Source organism: Macrobrachium rosenbergii, chromosome 34 (assembly GCF_040412425.1).
Source record: "Macrobrachium rosenbergii isolate ZJJX-2024 chromosome 34, ASM4041242v1, whole genome shotgun sequence".
Classification (NCBI taxonomy): Eukaryota; Metazoa; Arthropoda; class Malacostraca; order Decapoda; family Palaemonidae; genus Macrobrachium; species Macrobrachium rosenbergii.
Genome location: NC_089774.1, coordinates 9,198,533 through 9,216,756, shown reverse-complemented (window position 1 = coordinate 9,216,756; position 18,224 = coordinate 9,198,533). Strand labels below are relative to the sequence as shown.

General features: G+C 31.3%; 1 protein-coding gene across 1 annotated transcript in view; it reads left to right on the top strand.

Moving 5' to 3' along the window:
- Positions 1–3,413: 3,413 nt before the first annotated feature.
- LOC136856164 (uncharacterized) overlaps positions 3,414–18,224 on the top strand; it is a 63,113-nt gene continuing 48,302 nt past the window's right edge. Inside the window, exon 1 of the mRNA XM_067133834.1 lies at positions 3,414–3,611. The gene's annotated coding sequence lies outside the window, so the exon portion shown is untranslated. The remainder of the gene's footprint in view (positions 3,612–18,224) is intronic.

Here is an 18,224-nt window from a genome sequence, read left to right as displayed (position 1 = left end):
AACAGTATCTATTACGAAAAAGCTAGTCATTTTGCTAAACATATTCTTATAAGTATATTTGGATAAATGGGAATGAAGTGTATAACAACTGAGACAAGATACAAAAAAAGCCTTTTATAACTATTTTGATTAATATCAAAACAATAAGGAATTTTCTTTTGAAACAAGATCACCTAAACAACCATTTTAATTCATTGAATAATTATTATAAACTTCATTCTTTTTCAAAAGGATTGTTCGTAATATTCACCTGGATTAAGTTACAAACATATCTCCTTTCCAGAATGTAAGATTAATTCGTATTCTCCTTTGGCATGAAAAACCATTATATAGTTCTTTTTTTTATTTCACATACCTGAAATCGTGGAGTCAGCCATGTCTGAAATGACAGGCGTGCTTCATTTGTTTTTAGAAATTAGGTATCTGGCACCGTTTTCCCTGAAATGGAGAAGCACACATGATGAAATCGCATCTCTGTGAAATGATGATGTGTTTCGTATCATTTCTGTCCTTTGAAATGGCAAAGTTGGAATCTTTTTCCAAAATGACTAATCTGCAATCATTTTTTGTAGAGTGATTCTGCTGGAATTGTCGTCGGATTCCATGAAACTCTTTAGTAAACATTTTGGTAATTTTTCTTGAAATCCCAAATTAGCAAATTTATGAATTATTTCTCTGAGAAAACCCTGACCCACTCCGTGGTTCTCTTAAGTAGCAAAGTTTGAAAAGTAAAGTAATTATTGTCAGCTTATTTCAAATGATAAATTTGTAATGATTTCTCTAAACAGTACCATTACAATCACTGTTATGTTTATTTATAGTGACAAAGTTTGAATCTTTTTGGAAAATATATATTTGAAATTAATTTTGTAAAATAATTCTACTGGAATCATCAACTTTCCATGAAACTGTTTAGTGAAAATATTGTTTTTTGTTTTTGAAATGACAAATTTGTAAACATTTCTCTGAGAAATAAAACTTAAATTACTACCACGTTTATCTAAAATGACAAAGTTGGAATCTTTTGTAAAATTATATATCTGAAATCATTTTCTCAAAAATAATTTTGCTTGAATCCTCTCCATTTATTCTTAAAATATTGTAGTAAAAATATTTATATTTTCCTTGAAATGAACGATTTTTAATATCTCTGAAAAAATACCACTAAAATAACTTTACTGTTTCTCTAAAGGGACAAAATTTGGATCTTTTTCGAAATAATGCATCTACATTCATTTCTGAACAAAAGATAATTCTATTGAAATCTTCTCCATCTCTTCATAAGATTTTATCATAAAAATATTGATATTTTTCCTTGAAATGTAATTATTTCTCTGAACAAAAATAAACCACAAAAATCACTGCCATTTTTCTCTAAATGGACGAAGTTGGAGTCATCATCTCTCTTTCAAGGAAATTTTCGCTCTCAGTTTCTTTATAGCATAACCTTTGCTTCATTCCAGGCTAAATCAATTTTCCTGGAATCATTCATTTTCAAAGTAGTTTTTTTCCAACATAGCCTTTGCTTCATTCCAGGCTAAATCTATTTTCATGGAATCACTTATCTTTCAAAGTAGTTTCTTTACAACATAAACTTTGCTTCATTCCAGGCTAAATCAATTTTCCTGGAATCATTCATCCTTCAGAGTAATTTCTCTACAACATAATCTTTGCTTCATTCCAGGCTAAATCAGTTTCCTGGAATCATTTAACCTTCAAAGTAATTTCTTTCTAACATAACCTTTGCTTCATTCCAGGCTAAATCAATTTCCCTGGAATCATTCATTTTCGAAGAATTGTAACAGTATTATTTGAAATTTCTTTGAAAATATTTACCTCCAAGAGCCCTCTTCAGAAGATAAACAGTGATCGCGTAATGATTTCCTTTGGGAAACTCAATAGATCTGGAAACCTTTCTTTCCAAAACTCAAACATCTGGAATTCCAGACCCATTCCTCTTTGACGCGACGTTTCCAGAATCATTTCACTAGACCAGCAGACCTGGAATCCTCTCTCCGGGAAAGGACACGGACGGGAATCGGTCCTTTTTCGGAATCACGGACGCCAAATCGCTCCGCTTTTAGGAATCACGCAACATCCGGAATCATTTCTCCAATGAAAGGAAGTCATTAGAACGCTGGAATCATTCCAGCGCCAAATGGTATCCAAAATGGTATCCAGAATGGTATCCAGAATGGTATTCATCCCTTTCCAGTACCTGGAAAGGCAAGTAAGTCTCAATAGGTAGCCGGACGGTTCTGGAACAATGCCTGGACCGATGTTCCAGTCCCGGGATGCACAATGGCAGGTTAGTTAATCTTGGAACGGCCAAAGGATACGATTCGACGTCCTACAAAGGATATGCATGTCGTCTCGGGACTCCTGAGGGTTGTGGGGTTGTGGGAGGTTGTTGCTGATGAGGTTGTGAGCGCGCATGAGCGCCTGTGTGCTTGTTTGTGTGTGTGACGATCTCAATTCAAGAGTAAAAAAATAATGCTATGTATGGTTTCCTAGTATTGACTGGCTAGTATGTGATATGGACTTATATATAGTTGTTGGTGAGGTTTGCGCACGTACGCGCGTGGGTATATATGTTTGTGCGTATGGAATTCTGTGGTTTGGAGAGTACTGTATGTCATAGATTGGTACCTGTATGCAATACTTGTAAATAGAAAAATAATATAAGAAAATAAAAAAATAATAATCATTCTGAAAAATACAGACACAATTTCAACCTAATCAGTTACCTACAAGAAGATAATTTGAATCATTAAAAAAAGTAATTATAACTCAGTGGATAATTTTACAATAGGATATTATATAAAAAAAAATTGAAAGACATAATTATTTATTTCTGTCGCTAGAAAACTCCATTATAATTATATCAAATACAATCCAATATTTAAAGCACAAAATTAGCTGTTCAAACTACAAATAGTTTTAATTTTTTGAGCTTGAAATGCAACTAGCAACCAGATAGAGTTGTTGATTATGATTCGATTGTAAACAACCATTTTTCCACAAAAATACAACCGAAATCAATTAAGCATAAAAATAACGGTTCAGACTAAAATTATTCTTTATTTTTTCTGAGCTTAATATGCCACTAACAACCAGGTAAGCTTGTTGATTATGTTTCGAATGTAAACAACCAATTTCCACCAAAATACAACCCAGAATCACGAACCCATAAACCAACTTGTCATCTAAAAGTTAGAGAAAACGACACCAAAGTCTCTAGATAGTTAAGATATTAACCCACTTTCGTTTACAACCCCGCCAAAAAATAACAACCCAATGAGTCCTAGAGGGGTTGGGGAGGTTAGGTTTGGGGGTGGAGGACTGGGAGAGGTTGGGTTAGGGAGGGGGAGGGAAGGGGGAGGGGTAAATATCCCATGCGTGCGTTGCATATCGGACAGTTTCTCCATTGCAGGTAATAAACGCTGACTCGAATAGCAGGCTGGCCATAGAGAGAGACTCAGTGTTGAACAGGCAGTGGTGGTGGAAGGTTGTGTCGCTCCCGGCTCTCGTCTTCGGCAGGCTCACCCCTACTGGCTACTTTTGTGTGTGTACGTGTGTGGGACTTGATAGTCGAGGATGAGTTAATTTAGGTAAATCTTCTTATGATACTATTGATCTAAGTTCTCATGGGGGCGTGTTTTGAAATGGCTTCTTTGACAGGGTAGTAAAATGTATGCCATGATTTATTTTTGTTTATTTTTTTTTCGATTTGTAAATATGTTAGAGGATTTTTGTTGGGTGATAAATTTCCATTGAGTATAATATATTATAAAGGATTATTTCAAAGCCTAAAATTTGAATAATTACGATTGACACGTTTAAATTAATGCACGTTTCAGTATCAAAATTATGTAACAAGAAATTATTCCCACCTGATACTTAAATACAAATATGTCCCGAATTTTATGTGGCACAAATATTGACCAAAAATTAAGTCTAACTGATATAAACAATTCAATTCCATTTGGCTTTATTTGAACTGTGAAAAAATTATCATTTGCAAACATGGGAGCTTTTGTCATCTCGAATAAATTACTGAAATCAAATATTCACTGTTTATGCAATGGGTTTTTTTTATTGCAAAACATGGAGTGTATTGCCAAGTGAGAAATAATAGGAATATATGCATCGCAAAAATTATCTGCATATCCAAGAAATATCTCAAATAAATTTTTTTGCCATGGTTATTATTGATCAGTAATAGTACATTATTATTAATTTTTATTTTGCATTTGTATAATTTTTTATTGTAATCAACAAATATACTAAAAACTAATCATCTGAATTTATCATGTTCAGGTCAATTTCATATTCTGTAAAATTTTATATATTTTGTTTATCCACTTTATTCATTTATTCATCGTAAGTCACACATTTAGGCAATACACAAAATCAGGGTGTTTTTTTTTTTTTTATAAATGTGAGTTGAAATTCCAGGTATTTCAAACGCATGTGAAATACTAAAGTTACGTTTGATCACATACAAAAATTCCTGGCTATATTTACAGTAACTTTCATTTTTTTATTTCCTAAATGACGTGACATTTAGCAAATCAGATGGAGTTTTGTCTATTTCATATTCATATATTTTTTTATTACTTAAGGTCGTACATTAAAGGCATATTCCGTGAATTTATTTTAGGATTTTTCATTTGGAAACATATTTAAAATGATGTTTTGTTTGTCACTGAACTTTTATATGTCTGTTGCTAAACCTAAGTCCGTTTGGAACAGCAGAATTGATTTTTGCAGAAATACGTATGATTTGACACACTTTCTAAATAATGAGAGCCATATTTTTTATTGGCCTTGTTAGAGAATCACCACGTCATTTTTTGTTTTTTGAATGATACGAGAAACAGCACAATAAATTGGTAGAATCGTCGTTCTGCATAAGTTACTGGAGTAATATCCGTTTTGGTACGATGAATGTACAGTATTTTTATTTTGAGATATCATAACATTCTGAATATTTTGTAGTCTCTTGTTGACAGTAGTAGTTTAATAACACGACATAATAATATAATAATGATACTTGCAAAATATCACTGTTATATTTAGAAACGTATGTCTGCTAAAAACATTATTTCAAATTGCATTTTGAATGTAAATATATGCTTTATTGTCCGTTATGACTTTCTAATAACATAACACTCACTCAGGAAAATAACGTTTGATATTGTTATTCGAAATTTTGGAAATTTTGAGCAAGTGCTGTTCATCTTATCTGAAGCAACATAAAGATTGAAAATTCATTTAAAATATCAGAATCATTTTTCTGCATTTAGTGGTTATTTCATTGTTCTGAGTCTAAATTCTCTAACATTAGACATCCAGGCCAGATTATTTTATCTATTTTTGAATTGAAATCTATGTAATACTTAATCCTTCTATTACATTTTAATCTTGCAATCATTTCAAATCAGATCTGAATTTTTCAATTTTATTTTCAAGCAAATGTACCCACAGACTTGTAGCTTTTCGAAGATTATATATTTAAAATATATATACATCTTGCTAAGGCCAACTGGGTTATTCCTTATTGATATCATTTGAAAGCAACTTAGATGTGACAGTTTATATATGAACCACTAAAATAAAACTACAAAAAAGAGAGAAGAATCTCATTCAAACTTGAAAACAAACAATTATTGTAGGACCCAGTATTTTTCCTTTAATTCAAAATCAACCATCAGTCGTCAAAACGGGACAAATATTTACAATTTGAACTTGTATTCCTCGAAATGAATTTTACGTAGGAAAAAATATAGAAATGATTTTCCCTGGTACATTAGAATGAAATGGCCATGACTTTGTGTAAATATGATTTTTTTTTTCGAGTACACATTTTAGTTTTCGCCAAATACAATGCATTTAGATACAACTACCAATTTTTTATGTGATGAGCTAATTGATATAGAGAGAAGTTGGTGTTCCTATATGCAGAAATATGTCTTAAATTACTCCCTTTTTATTTTGTGAAATGTTTCTTCCTATATTTTAAAGGGGTGAAGGTATTGTTGGGTTGGTGAAAACCCGGGAGATTCACTGGAAGTTTTTTTTACGGTGCAGTAAAATCTACCAGCAATTTAGTTTTAATCATTATCACTGAGAACTAGCTCATGTCTCGAGATATTCCTCCTACCATGCAGTATACGCACACACACATAAGAATATATTATATATATATATATATATATATATATATATATATATATATATATATATATATATATATATATATATATATATATATATATATATATATATATATAAAATCTCAAATACTTTCACGTCCTAATTAATTGACATGAAGATTAACACAGCAGTACTATTTGCCATAAAAACCACAACATACCTCATTTACAAATAACAACATAGAATTTCAACATACTGACTTTGCAACGCTTGGAATCCAAAAGTAATCTCCCACATTTGCAACATGATGTAATTACATCTACCTGCTATAAAAATGCAATATTTTTGTTGCATCGGAATCATTAAGAAAATCTCATCGTTTTAATTAAGGAAGTAGCGAGAATATAATCAGCAAGCTATGCCCGACTGCAAAAAAAATACATCCACAAAAATGTTGAAATGTTATGACAAGTGGAAATGGCATTCTTGGTACGTTATAATTTTGCGTTTTTGCAAGTTTTAAATTATGAGTTTTTATCTGTAAAATGTAGGGTTTAGGCTTCTTTTTTTACCAGTTAGTGGAATGTATTTAAAAGTACATTTTTTATTTGTTATAGATATGCAAATTAATTATTAAATGCTATGATCGAAATAAATTGTTTATTACTATAACAGAATGATAAATTGAATATTGTAGTAGCTAAGGAATGAGTTGAACACACACACACACACACATATATATTTATATACACACATATATATATATATATATATATATATATATATATATATATATATATATATATATATATGTGTGTGTGTGTGTGTGTGTGTGTGTGTGTATGTGTGTGTGTGTGCTTGTACGTATGTATGTGTATGTTTATATATAAAACTGAAAAATTGTTAGAAAATTCAGTTTAAAGTTATTTCTATTATTTTTTTCTGGAATCTAATGTTATTATTATTATTATTATTATTATTATTATTATTATTATTATTATTATTATTATTATTGTTATTATTATTATTATTATTATTATTATTATTATTTATACTGGACAATTCTAAGAAACCAGTAGAAATGAATTTGGTCTCTCTATCAAACCCTAAAGAAACAGAAATATTATTATATAAGAAAAACGAAATAAACAAGTAAATGAAAATCGGCAATAAGGAAATTATTAATAATTCAATAATATTTTTAACCTTTCTCTCCTACTGGGCTTGAGACTACTATAAATCTACCTTATATATAAATAAAAAAATATTAATATACTTCATTTGGCTGAGTTACCATCACCAACTTTACTCAAAGTAAAAAAATCATATTTTTCAAATAAAAAAAGTTACATTTAAACTAACAGTAAAAATAGTCACACTGGAATAGTCACCAAAGTACCCTCGCCTGTGTAATTAGTTTGCTGTTGCAGTAGGAAGCAGCTTCAAGTTCAAAACGGAAGTGGAGAGTTAATTCAACGGGGTAATCCCAACTCCATTATCTGGGAAGGAGTAATGCCTTACTTCTAATGCTGGTTCACTTGTTTACTTGAGTTAGGTGTGTATGTACACTGTACACTGCAGACCTTACTGTGAGATGGGTAAGCCTGTATGTGTATGAATGTATATGTATATATATATATATATATATATATATATATATATATATATATATATATATATATATATATAAGTCCCAAATACAGTAAGTCAAGATACACAAAGATAATGTCAATGCGTATGGCGTTGGGGTTTCGACAGGCTGGTGATGAGTCTTTTGGGTAGGTGTTTAAAGCAGCTGATATTATGGAAGTTTGCTGAATAGGAGTCTTAGAAAGACTGCCAATGAATTAATCAGTCAATATTTATATACTCTTTCAAAGTCTCTGAATCCATTCAAATTCTGTTTAAATCTCAGTCTGATTCCGTATACCAGTGACACTTTGCATACATTGTCAACTCACCTCATACAATTCATTTAAACTCTGAACCTTCACCTAGAATCCTAACCCCTCTTGTTTCTGTATGAGAAAATCTCTGGTATGGAATGAATGAAACAAGCAAAGGGGAAATAACCTTGACTTTATGAAAATTTAACTAGCAGAGACAAAGCCTCTTGTGCGAGAGTAGAATTATATCCTCCGACAAATTCAACTGCTGCGTTTCAAATTGAATTTGCATGACGATTATTCGCTTGGCAAAAGGTAAACTTCCACTTGAATACGAGAATGCGGAGTTTTGCAGTCGCTTCCGCTACCGAATATGAGAGAGGGTACGGTTTGCATTCATATCTCGAGGCTCGACAAAGGGAATCTGGTGAAATTTGGCTCAGTCATTCATTGGCTTACTACCTCAAGATGACCCAATTTTGGTGACTATTTCTGCAGACATTTCATAGAAACAAGACTCTTTTAAACAAAAACAAGAATAAGATGATTGGAGATGATCTGAGATGATTTGAGAGGATTGGATGATTAACTTATGATTGATACTAAAAGGAGATTTATGGAGATTTAAAACTAAAGATGGTCACACTAAATAACCTCTGGAATCCCATAGCCATCTCATAAATCATCTAGCATCAGTAAATCATCCCAACTGGGCCACAAGAAGATGATTTAATTTTGGTAAACGTCCCCTGACATTCTATAACAAAAGGTAAAAACCTAATAGAAAAATATAATTTTAAAGACCTAAAAGAAAAATAATATGATTATAAAAACCTAACAGAAAAATAATATAATTGGACTTCAGGCAAAAAAATAAAAACCTCTCTGAAACAAGCACAAAAAACCTGAATAAAAAACATACAAAAAAACCCCCAATGCATTTACTAAACCTTAGACAAAAAAAAAAAGAAAAATACATAAAAAATACTACTTCTAAACCATTTTAGAAAAGTACTATAAAAATTATATAATTGGACCAAATCTGCACAAAACAAAAAAAAAAAAAAAATTGCATAAAAAACATAGGAGGAAGCAAATAGGCTACATAATCCCCTCTGCGAAAAATTGGGAACAAATTCGCTGCAGAAAAATTAGTGAGTTTTTTGTGTGTGTGTTTTTTTTTTTTGCTTGGGAACATTTACATAACCAGAGAATCCTTAATTAATTGGAGGTCGTAAGCTCTAATCCCTGAAAAATACCTCCAGAGTTAGAAAGTTCATATTCGTATTAGTGTCTCTCTCTCTCTCTCTCTCTCTCTCTCAGCCTAACATTTTATCAATTTATGTGTGCTGGTAATTTGCAAGTACGGTTGACTGAGTTTTGTTTTAACCTTTCTCTCTCTCTCTCTCTCTCTCTCTGTGCCTGCCCCTCTGTTCCTGCCCCTTTATCAGTATATGTATGTTATTAATTTCTCTCTGCAGACTCGTGATTGGAAACATATAGAGGTAATATGTTACAAGGAACTCTCTCTCTCTCTCTCTCTCTCTCTCTCTCTGCTCAAGCATGACTACTTACTCATTAACAATACAGGCATCATTCTCTCTCTCTCTCTCTCTCTCTCTCTCTCTCTCTCTCTCTCTCTCTCTCTCTCTCTCATGCTAGCTATTTATATTTAAGCAACCTCTCAGCTGCCATATACGACCATAAAAGAATCATACTCTCTCTCTCTCTCTCTCTCTCTCTCTCTCTCTCTCTCTTTCCTTTCTGTGCCTGCCTCTTTATCATTTATTTATGTTACTAATTTGTCCCTTTTGAAATAGACATTATGGTACAAGAATCTCTCTCTCTCTCTCTCTCTCTCTCTCTCTCTCTCTCTCTCTCTCTCTCTCTCTCTCTCTCTCTCTCTCTCTCTACGTGAGAAACTCACCTGAATTAACGACCAGACTTCACCAACCTCACACATGAAATCGAACCAAATATGAATTTTTTCCCTTTTATTATTTTTTTCAGGGGTGCCATATAATTTTTTTTTTTAGGTCCTGCCATTTAAACCCGAGTAATTTTCCTGATTTATGGTGACACTTTTCATGGGAAAAACACAGTGGGCCATTTACCAGAGCATATGTTTCCAGCCCCGAATAATTTTTGCCTTTTTTTTTTTTTTGAAGGGGGAGGGTGGGAGGAAGGACCACAATTCGTTGTCGAAAACAAATGTTGTAGAATATTTTTTTGCGGAACCTGACTGGCTTTTGGTTTTATTGTTATCATTTTTTGGATGGGATGGATTGCAGTTTTTTAAATAGGATTTTGAAGGTGTCTGATATAATAATAATAATAATAATAATAATAATAATAATAATAATAATAATAATAATAATAATAATAATAATATATTAAAGATTCATATATATATATGAATTTTTAATTCATTATTGATAAGTTGATGTTATTATTATTATTATTATTATTATTATTATTATTATTATTATTATTATTATTATTATTATTATTATTATTATCGCAAATATCCCAGGCTCTGAAAACCAATACAAAAAAAAGAAAAAAACTGACGTAAGAAATGTTAGAAAACATGAAGGCAATGAACTTTTAGAAAACAGAAAAAAAAATTAACAAATGTAAAATGAATAATAAAATAATATGAAGGCAATGAATTTTTTATCAATAAAAATAATTAAATACTCAAAGCACAAAATAAACTCCAACCAAATAAACAACAAAAGTAAAAATAGACATTTGGAATTGCAAATGCCAGCTAGCGTTTTTGGCCCATTTGCAAATGGACCCAAAATCCGAAATCGCCCCAAATCCGGATCAGACGGACGTCAAACGAATATTTCTCTGAAACTTAAACAATCAGAACACTGATAAACTTGTGGTGAAGGGAATTCTATTAGATTATAATAGAGGGCTTGTATGTGTGTGTGTGGAGAATTTTTCTATCTGAAACCGATTAGATTTTGACTTTATATATATATATATATATATATATATATATATATATATATATATATATATATACTTACTGTATATATACATACATATATATATATACTTACTGTATATATACATACATATACATATAGCTAATCACCCCAAATGAATCCTAAATCTAATTTGTCACATATTAAAAAAATCACCAAAAATTACCAATGTTTTATCTCCTCTGTTACCAACAGAGCCGGGCATAATTACACCCCCGAAATTCTTAATTATTCGGAAACGAAGAGATCAGAAGGATCTTTAATCTCCGCCTATCATTTCCGGTCGTTTCGCAAATGGCTAATCAGACGCTTGAGTTGATGGCGACGCCAGGGAGATAATCAGGGATCAGAAACCAACTGAACGCGGCCTCTAACCTACTGAACGCGGCCTCTAACCTACTGAACTGGGCCCCTAATTTACTGAATGCGCCCTTTACCCAACTGAATGGGGCCTCTGACCATCTGAATCGCGTCTCTAACCTACTGAACGCAGCCTCTAACATACTGAAAAGCCCCTAATCTACTGAATGCGCCCTCTACCCAACTGAATGGGCCTCTAACCAACTGAACGGGGCCTATACCCAGCTGAAAAGGGTCTCTAACCAGCTGAACGCAGCCCAGATAAATTCAGCGGGTACTAACTGAACAAAACTGCTTTCTGTTGATGAAAGGCACATCCTACTGAACGTGCCGAGAGACGAATGGCCACACTGGGTACTAAATAAACATGTTGCAATTTAGCTGATAGCACTGATATGTTACTGAATGAACTGACTACCAGATGAACGTGGCCAGTAATAATTGAATGCGCATCCTATCAGCATATCATTCAGGAATATCACTGAACATGTTGATTACCATATGAACGAGGCTGATATTGACTGAATGTCCTGATATGTTAATTGAACGTGTTAATTATGATATGGTATGATAAACAAAATAGTTTCTAGGTGGATGCAACGAAACCTAAACACATGCTTCTCCGCTACAGATTTCACCCTCCTGAACGCACCAAAGACTAAAGGGCACAAGCTAACCTACCAAACACCAATCTAACGCTTCTCTGCTTAAGAATTTACCCTCCTGAACGCACCAAAGGCCAAGGAATACAAGCTAACCTACCAAACACACAGCTAACACTTCTCTGCAACAGAATTCACCCTCCTGAACGCATCAAAGGCCAAGGAATACACACTAATCTATCAAATGTCAAGCGAACGCTTTTCTGTTAATGAAATCACTCTTTTGAACCCACCAAAGGCCAAGGAATACAAGCTAATCTATCAAATGCCAAGCGAAGGCTTTTCCGTTAATGAAATCACTCTCCTGAACGCACCAAAGGCCAAGGAGTACAAGCTGCCCTCCCAGAAGAACGCGCGCCAGTCGGCCTCGTTCATAATGTACTGAATATATTCATGCCGTATAATTATAGCAACTCCCGCCATCCGATATTTATGAAGTCCGCCCTGAGATTCGTTTCGGAGGCATTAATGCATTCCAGATGATCTTTTCAAAAGGAGGTCTTCTGTCGTATGGAAATTCAGCGATGTTCCCAGTATTGGATCCATGTTTCCTCTCCTCTCTTTAGGGAAGTCATGAATTATAGTGCTTCATCTTCTTGCTTCAAAGGCGAAGAAGGTTCCGCTTAACATTTTTGTTTGGCTGGGCAGGTTGGGGCATAACAATATATATTCTATATATATACTCATAACAATATATATATATATATATATATATATATATATATATATATATATATATATATATATATATATATATATATATATATAAATATATGTATATATATATATATATATATATATATATATATATATATATATATATATATATATATATATATATATATATATATATATATATATATATATATATATATATATATATATATACACACACATACATACACAACAGAACTAAAAATATACAAACATCAATATATTCATAAAATATCAAAATAAAAACTGAAAGATCCCAAAATTACTATCAACACCCACCAATCATTCTTTTTTTTTTTGACACAATAAAAAAAAAACAAATAAATAAACTTTTCAATATATGCCAAAATGAACATTTCGACAATTGCCAGACAGGACACGACATATTGGATATCGAAAAATGATGGATTTAAACACACCATAGGGTGACTGACACGTGTCAATTAGCATCAGGCCGTGTCATAGGAATATTGGTGAGCCGTCAATTCTAGGTGACACAGAGAGAGGTCCCATTTACCTGGAATTCTTTGGGACAGGTGTAATAATTGTCTCTTGCTTGTTAATATTATTTTAGGGGGAGATGCTACTTGGTTTGCTTAGTGGCAATTTGTTTTTATGAAAATTTTGTTTCTCTATTTTTGTTTGTTATTTTGTGCGGTTTGAAGGACTGTTTTTTTGTTTATTGTTTTTGTATATTTTGTTTTTGTTATTTAAGCCAGCTAGTAACAAATAAAACAGTGAAATGAAACAGGTTATATATATATATATATATATATATATATATATATATATATATATATATATATATATATATATGTATAATTCACTTCACAAATGACAATGCAATCAACGTGGAAGTATCCAGAGTAATAATTAACGCCTCTCGTCATTCAATTCAATTAATATTAATTATTATTAATTTGCGAACGAGTAATCCCATGCAATAATTGTCAGCAAGATTTTATATAACCCGTTGCGCCATTACCTTTCAAAGTCATATTATCTTGCAATTAATAAGAAGTAAAAAATGCCCCAAAGTTTGAATCGAATTATTCAGTATTGAACATTACAAACATGTAAATCATTGTAAACCGTATTATTTTACATAATTTAAAGACATTTAAACAAGATTCCATGAAAAATATAACATTTATTTTTACCAATTTAAATCGAATATTTCAACACTGAACATTACAAACCTGTAATTTATTGTAAATCGTATTATTTTACATGATTTTCATAAACATCTAAACAAGTTTCCATTAAATAATTTGCATTTATTTTACCAATTTAAATCAAGTTATTCAATATTGAACTTTACAAACCTGTGAATTATTGTAAATCGTATTTTACGTAATTTAAATAGACAAAAATTTTACGTTTATTTTTACCAATTTAAATCAAATATTCCAATACTGAACATCACAAATCTGTAAACATTGTAAATCGCATTATTTTACACTCACTCCCACAAAACCTAAAGACCAGCTGATACCTACCAGTCCCTTTAAATCCCAATAAATCAATTTCAGCGAATTATCACCGAAACGAGTCAGCAATTAACTGGCGCGCATTAATTTTTTTTTGTCATAATTAGATATTAATTGCCAAATAGAATCAAAAGGGAACACACGTTCGTATTAGTCATTAACCGGAGTAATTGCATTTGCAAAAAAATATAAAAAAATTCATGAGTGTTGTTTTGTTCAGTGTCAGAAACCATCGGCTCGTGTTTTGGTGAGTGAGAATTCGTGCTAATAATAATAATAATAATAATAATAATAATAATAATAATAATAATAATAATAATAATAATAATAATAATAATAATAATAATAATAATAATAGCATTGGCATTATTATTATTATTATCATTATTATTATTATATTATTATTATTGTAGGTAATAATTATTATAATAACAATGACAAAAATATTAATATGAATATCACTCATAATGATAATAACTATTATTATTATTATTATTATTATTATTATTATTATTATTATTATTATTATTATTATTAATCTTTTAAAATTAAAATTAAACATAAAATATAATAATAATAATAATAATATTATTATTATTATTATTATTATTATTATTATTATTATTATTATATTTTAGACACCCATTAATTACTACATCAACTCATCTCACTACTGTCTATTTTGATTTACTTTCACACTAAAACACAAACGAAAAATACACAACCAGTTATAATACAACAAGCTCTGAAGCTACACCTCAGAAAAACAACCACCAGTTGTATCATAACCTCAGAAACACAACCAGCGGTTGTATTACAACACAACAATCTTTGAAGGTACGCCTCAGAACAACCCTTGAATAATGGAACAATGGCGAATGAAACACGCTAATTGGCAACTCTTGGCCTGCCCTGTGACGTAATTAAACAAATCTAATGGTAATTAAGTATCTGAGGCCTTCGTAGACTGGGCTGGCCTCGCCTCTAATGCGCTGGTAATTTACATTCGAAATTAAAGCCTGCTGCTGCTGCTAGTGCTGGTGACTCTACGTGCCCCCAGAGAGAGAGAGAGAGAGAGAGAGAGAGAGAGAGAGAGAGAGAGAGAGAATTTAATCCCTTGGAGAGGGAAGGAGGAAGAGTATGGAAATTTTTGACTAATTTTGAGGCTTACAAGAGATTTGCAAATACTCTCTCTCTCTCTCTCTCTCTCTCTCTTTTATAGATATATATATGGAGAGAGAGAGAGAGAGAGAGAGAGAGAGAGAGAGAGAGAGAGAGAGAGAGAGAGAGAGAGAGAAAGGTATTTCAACTTAGTGAAAAATTTCCATGCCTTCCTTTCTCTCTCCAAGGGATTAAAACCCTAAAACTCTCTCTCTCTCTCTCTCTCTCTCTCTCTCTCTCTCTCTATATATATATATATATATATATATATATATATATATATATATATATATATATATATATATATATATAGTTATACATATACATAAATAAAACTACAATAAAGCATTACATCATCACTACACAACCAAGTGTGACCACCTTGGCAAATATCCAAGAAGAAGAATGAAGAGCAAACGAAGAATGTCAACACTGAAGCCAAAGTCCACTGTATAATTCACGCTCGGAACCTCCTGTACACGATCTCACAGTACCTACTCCAGATGATGTATCCCTCCCAGTTGGCCTTCTGACTTTGTAAACAAACCAGGAGATACAAGGAGATACTAAACATCTACCTCAATCCAGAACAAACAGGAGAGGTAAGGGAGGTCATGGAGGAAAGCCAGAGAGGTCAATTTGGAGAGGCCAGGGCTAGGCCGGAGAGGTATAACTGTGTCAATATAAGTTTTTAGGAGAACAAAGTTAGGTGTAGGACACATGGTCTATAGGAGTTACCTGATATCTTTGAGAATTTGTAACTGAAGGGATAATTATGATCCTTATGTGAAAATGTCCTTTATTCATACTCAGAAGCAATGGAGTTTTATTTCAAAAATTGCAAAATATTTTATATATAATAATTATTTTCTTAATTTTAATGCACTGGTTATAGTATAATACGTTACTGTTCAATTCCTACATTACTGAAAATAAAAACTAACTGATAAAGAACTGAATAAATTTAGATTTTATTTATTACAAAAAACACAAAGGAAAAACCTGCAAAAAACTACAAATAAAACCTAAATTTAGATTTTGATTTTATATTTTATATTTTATTTAGATTTTATTTAAATTTTATTTAATGCAAAAATCTAGATAAAATTTAAAATCAAAATCTATATTTAGATTTATTTAATAGAAAAAACACAAAATAAAAACCTGCAAAAAACTGCAAAACCCCTAAAATATATTATATATTCAAAATACGAATCGGTCGTCGAATCTTTTCAAAGAATAGCAATATTATTTTATCATTTTGGTCCGGGTGAAATTCTATCCAGGCACGGTCGCCCTGAACATTTGCGGAGAAATTGGGCTATTTAGCCGGTAATAGGGTTGTTGAAGAGAATATATATATATATATATATATATATATATATATATATATATATATATATATATATATATATATATATATATATATATATCTATATATATTATATATGCATATATATATTATACATATACATACACATACATGCGTACGTACATAAACCACACTTGCCATTTAATTACAGGTTTGAAAGAAGTTATCAAAAAATAGCTGACTTCACGTAATTAGAAGCTGTCTAAAAAGTAATTACAGGTTCTATGTTAGAGGGAAGAAAAATTACGGCCTGAAGCCTTTGTTGGGGTTGGGGACAGGGTAGACGGAGGCATTGTAACAGTAGCATGACTAGTAGGTGTAAAACTAGTAGCAGGTGTTAAAAGTAGCCAGTAATCTTCTAGTAGCAACACAGATAGGTACACGCCTACCAAAAATAATGACTATATAAACGCCATTTCCATCCTATGATCAACACCCTTCACACCACAATAAAATAGCAACGGAACCAAAATCCAATAGCAGCTGCTACTAGTAGCGCCAGAGACGGCCAAGAAACAATGTAAATAAACCTCGCTGGGTGAGTCAAGAACCCGAAACACGCAAAGGTCGTATATTTCTTTTCGCCTCGGTCCGGGAATCAATACGGACCGAACCTCAGGTCACGTTAGTCTTTTGCGACGGGAGTCACGCGAGAAGGGGTTAGTTATCCTTGGGGAGGTTCCCTTCTTAGCGGCCTTCGTTACTCGAGAGAGAGAGAGAGAGAGAGAGAGAGAGAGAGAGAGAGAGAGAGAGAGAGAGAGAGAGAGAGGGGGTACAAGAGAGTGAGTTTAGTTCGATTGAGGTTAAAAGGATATTTGTGATTTTTTCGTTGTTGTGGTAAAGGATTATAATGTGTGTGTGCATATATATATATATATATATATATATATATATATATATATATATATATATATATATATATATATATATATATATATATATATATATGTATATATATATATATATATATATATATATATATATATATATATATATATATATATATATATATACATACATACATACATACATACATACATACATACATACATAAAAAACAAAAACTGAAATCATTTAAAATATATCAAAAGAACTTCAGATATTGAAGAAAAACAAATTTAGAATATATTTAATAAAATAATTGTGGTTTCCATAAAATAGAATCATAACATATATATATATATATATATATATATATATATATATATATATATATATATATATATATATATATATATATATATATGTATATGTATATATATATATATATACGTTTTAAAATCTTGATAAAAATATAAGAAAACAAATTACAAATACCTTTAATTAAAAAAATCACGCTTTCCAGAATAAGTAAAATGCCAAATTTCATGTAATTGACAATAATTCCTCCATCGTCAGATCACTTTCATTCAAACTTT